Below are 4,977 nucleotides of genomic sequence, written 5' to 3'. Positions count from 1 at the left end.
CGATTCAGCTTCCCTCTCATGGGCGCGGTCCGGCCCAGCCTTTCCCGCTGTGGGCCATGCAGTCGCCCTGCGTTTTCGCAGAGTCCTCTTACTAGGTGTAAGCTCCAAGTCGGGCTCTGGGTCAGCCTGCACCTCTTGTCCCAGGGGCAGCAGGTGGTTCCGATGGATAATCTTGACAGGACCCTTCCCCTCTCTCTCGTTTCACCCGGAACACTGGTAGGTTTGGCATCTGACTCTCCACCACATAGGGTGTGGCCGCCCAGCAGACAGCTGACTTGTACTTTCCAGGAAGCCCCAAATTCCTTATGAGGATTCGGTCTCCCGGCAGGAGTTGGGAGAACCTCACTTTCTGATCATACCTCCTCTTATTTCCTCGATTCTGCTTGGCGGCTGCAGCCCCAGCCAATTCATAAGCCCTTTTCAGCTCGCTCCTCATATCACACACATACTTCAGATAAGGCTTCGGTGGTAAGTCACCCTCATCAGTACCAAAACAAGGGTCAATGGGCAACCTCGCCTCGCGCTCAAACATCAGATAACATGGCGAGTACCCTGTAGCTTCATTTCGTGTACAGTTGTAACAGTGAACCAGATCTCAATATGTTGACTCCACCTGCTCTTCTTGCTGATCTCCAGGGTCCCGAATACGTCTAGCAAGGTCCTATTAAACCCCTCAGGCTGGGGATCGCCCTGCGCGTGATAGAGCGTGGTCCTCGACTTCTCAACTCCAAGCATGCGCAGTGACTCATAGAAGAGTCTGCTCTCGAAGTCCCGTCCCTGGTCACTATGTATCCGCCTGGGGAGGCCATAATGAACGAAATACTTCTCCCACAACACTTTTGCCACCGTAGTCGCCCTCTGGTCCTCGGTAGGAAAAGCCTGAGCATATCTGGTATGGCGGTCCGTGATGACTAAGACATTCGCCGTATTGCTGGCATCGGGTTCTATGGACAGGAAATCCACACACCCCAGGTCCAGGGGCCCTGCACTCTGTAAGTGGGACAAAGGAGCTGCCCGCGTAGGCAGTGTCTTCCGGCGTATGCAGCGAATGCACGACTTGCAGTATTCTTCAACCTCCAACTTCATTCGGGGCAGGTAAAACCGGTCGCTGAGCAATCCATAGGTCTTCTTCACCCCCAGATATTCAGAATCATCATGAAGTGACTTCAAAGCAATGCTCCGATACTTCTCGGGCAGAACCAGCTGGCAACGCCGGGTCGGACCGGTCATGACGTGACCCGGGATAAGATCTGGCTCTTCAACTCCAATCGAGGCCACTCTTTCAGAAATGGAGGCACCGAAGCTTGTTTTCTCTTCTGTGTCTGAGCCCTGTCTCAATTTTCTACCGCAGACCAAATAGTGCCACTGCCCGGGTCATCCCGCTGAGCAGCCGCCACTTACCCAGAACTCAATTCCGGCCGCAGTGAGGTCACAGTGAACCTGGGGAATGACGTCATCGGAAGCCGCCCATTGATCCGCTGCTCGATCCGGCCGCTCCTTTTCCTCTGCCTTCACGGTGATGGCAAACTGTCACAGGGCCGTCACCCCAGGGGCAGGAACGCTCTCCCCCTCCTCGTCCCTGTCCAGTCCCTCATGTACCCGTCACCCCAGGGGCAGGAACGCTCTCCCCCTCCTCGTCCCTGTCCAGTCCCTCATGTACCCGTCACCCCAGGGGCAGGAACGCTCTCCCCCTCCTCGTCCCTGTCCAGTCCCTCATGTACCTGTCACCCCAGGGGCAGGAACGCTCTCCCACTCCTCGTCCCTGTCCAGTCCCTCATGTACCTGTCACCCCAGGGGCAGGAACGCTCTCCCCCTCCTCGTCCCTGTCCAGTCCCTCATGTACCTGTCGGGACAAAGCATCCGCATCAATGTTCCGGCTCCCCGGCCGGTGCTTCAGGCTGAAATCATCCACCTCTGTCCAAAAGTCTCTGACGGGTTTAGATATTCTCCACCCTCCTGTCCCTCCTCCCCTCCCTTTCTTCCCCAGGGGAGGGTAACCACACAGAAGCTGATTCAAGGGGTGACCCACTTTGGCGTAGCCCGTCAGGAATCTCCGATAATAACCACAGAACCCCAGGAACGAGCGCAGGGCGCTCACAGTCTGGGGCCTTGGTCGAGTGGTCACCGCTTCTATCTTAGCCGGGTCTGCAGCTACTCCATTTGTGAGATTATGTGTCCGACTTAGATAACAGACAGGGAAAGTTTTAACCCTGCAGCTTTCAGGCAGCCGAGCACCTTCAGTAGCCTCGCTTCGTGTTCTTCCAAGGTGGATCCAAATACTGTGAGGTCATCCAAATTCATGAACACCTCAAGCAAGTTCATATACCCAACCATCTTCTCCATGACCCGCTGGAAGTTCGTAGGGGCTCCCGATATGCCCTGGGGCATCCTTTCGAACTGGAAGAATACCAGGGGACATATAAGTGCCGTCTTCTATTTGTCGGCCTCACTCATGGGGATCTGGTACTATCCACTCCTCAAATCCAGCACACTAAACCACTTCGCACCACTCAGGGTAAATGCTTCAGATACCGGTTGTAAAACAAATGGTACAGTAACGTGACCTGCGACCCCGTGTCGAATATGGCTTTAGCGTAAATACTCTCTATCCGTAGCGACACACTGGAGCGTGGTCCCAGTAAGCCTTCAGGAATAGGGTCTTTTACTTTCGGGAGTACCTTGGTACATTGCTGGGAACGTGTTCCCCCAGAGACACCGGGCCGTTCCCTCACTGGGTCTCCTCTAGGTTTTCCCAACGACTCTCCCTGCCGAGGTACCCGGGGGCTCACTCTCCTTCTGGCGTGACACCTGCTGCCAGCAGCCCTCCGCGTTGTTCATCCCCTTGGGGAATCTGCACCCCCCCCCCCATCAGCCCCAACATATGGGGGAGGGGGGTCACACCCGCTGATAACAACCGACGTATCTCCGTTCTCAACTCTGCCACAATCTCTTCTACCGCTCCCCGGGGTAGGCTATCTGTGGTCACTTCACCGCAGGGGACACTACCGAGGACTGTACCCTGCTGACTGAATCCTCCCGTGCTTCCGCCGCGTTCTCCTCTTCCCGTACCTCTCTGATCAGCTCAACAAAAGATGGAGGGGACGCGTCTTACGAGACTGTCAGAGACCCCACACAATCAGATCATGGGACACTGCGCCCCTGGCTATCTGGTCCATTTTTAACCGATCCACCTCAGCCGCCTGAATGACCCCTCTGTGCCGCAAGCAATTTAGCTGCCTCTCTTGCCGTAAAATAAAAGCAGAAACCTTCTCCCCCTTCTACTGACGCATGCTTTGAAACCCCACCAGGACCTCCACTGGGCTTCCAGTCGATCAAAATCATTGCCCAGTGCTTGTTGATAACTGACAGCTGTCGCTACGGGATAATGTAACCTGACAGCTCTCTCGTCAACGGCCCGCCCATTCAAACTTTCAACCAATCACTGTCGCTTTTCATCATCCGAGCACTGCCACTCATCGAACAACTGAGAGGTCCGTTCCGCCCACGTCTCATACTCCTCCTCCCCTTTCGGGGTGGGTGTTATTCCAGAGAATAGGTGGAGCCTGCCATAACTGGGACTTGGAATCTGAATTTTCCATTTATTCGCCAGAGAAGTAAGGGCGGCTACTACCTCAGAATTCTCACTCTTCACCAGGGGACGTGGACTAATTAGACCTTCCAACTCCGACCACTCTTTCCCCTCACTCCTCAGAAATGATAGAAACCTGTCTTTGAAATCTCCGCCTCCAGCTCCCTCAGCGCTGGTCTGCATGAGAACAAGAGCTGCATCCGCCATTTTATCAAGTCTCCGCTCACAATCACAACTTCAACAGAACCTAACAGTGGAATTAACAATTCATCCGGAGTACAAATATCTGCCCACTGGTTCATTGTTCAGGGTAATTACACAGCATCCAACAGAATCAATCCCGAACGCAGCCCCCACAATTGTAATTCTCGCTTTGCCTAGCGGCTTAATCTCGGGGGTGATAACCCCCTTCCCGGCCAAACTGAAGAAATGTCGTTTGGATGGATGCTGCCCGATGTGTCCCCTGTTACAAATTAGTGCCCAGAAATAAGAAACAGAACACACTTTGCGATTAAATGATTAAGCTTTATAACTCTTACTTTGACTGTATGGTTAGTAGAGAAACAAAATTGAATAAAGGGTGCGATCTTATTAAACAGTCTGTGCGCAAAAGTGGAGCTCACTGATAGGCCGATCGGTCCCCATCGGCCTCCTCCGATCGTTACTGCCCTTCGGACCCGCGCTCCGAGTCCACCCTCTCCGGCAGTCTAGCAAATCTCTCCATTCGCGTCTTCTCTCTCCATCTCTCTCTCTCTGACAAAATCAACGCTCCTCGATTCACGAAACAGAGCAACAAAATCCTGATTGGCTGACATGCATCCCACAGTCCTGTTATCGCCAGCCATAACACGAACATTGCTGCTGCAGAGAAACTGTTACTTCAGCAGTGAACATTACAAAGAAGTCACTACATTAGCAGTGAAACCTTACAGCGCGTTACACATAACAGAAGCATCTGGCTTCCCTTGGGCTGTATTCCCTGGAGTTTAGGAGAATGGGGGCTGGGGTCGTGAGGGGAATCTCATTTAAACATTCTGAATTTTAAAAGCTCTGAACAGATTAGATATGCGAAAGTTATTTCCCATGGTAGGTGAATCTAGGACAAGAGAGCACAACTCAGGATCAAAGGTCATCCATTTAGAAAAGAGATGAGGAGAACTTACTTTAGTCAGAGGGTGGTAAATTTGTGGAATTTGTTGCCACATGCAATTGTGGAGGCCAAGTCATTGGGTGCACTTAAGACAGAGAGAGATGGGTTCTTGATTAGCCAGGGCATCAAAGGGTATGGGGAGAAGGCAGGGGAGTGGGGATGACTGGAGAATTGGATCAGCCCATGACTGAATGGCGGAGCAGCCTCGAAAGGCCGAAGAGCCGACTTCTGTTCCTAT

The sequence above is a fragment of the Mobula birostris genome, chromosome 20 (assembly GCF_030028105.1).
Source record: "Mobula birostris isolate sMobBir1 chromosome 20, sMobBir1.hap1, whole genome shotgun sequence".
NCBI lineage: Eukaryota > Metazoa > Chordata > Chondrichthyes > Myliobatiformes > Myliobatidae > Mobula > Mobula birostris.
This window is presented reverse-complemented; position numbering follows the sequence as displayed.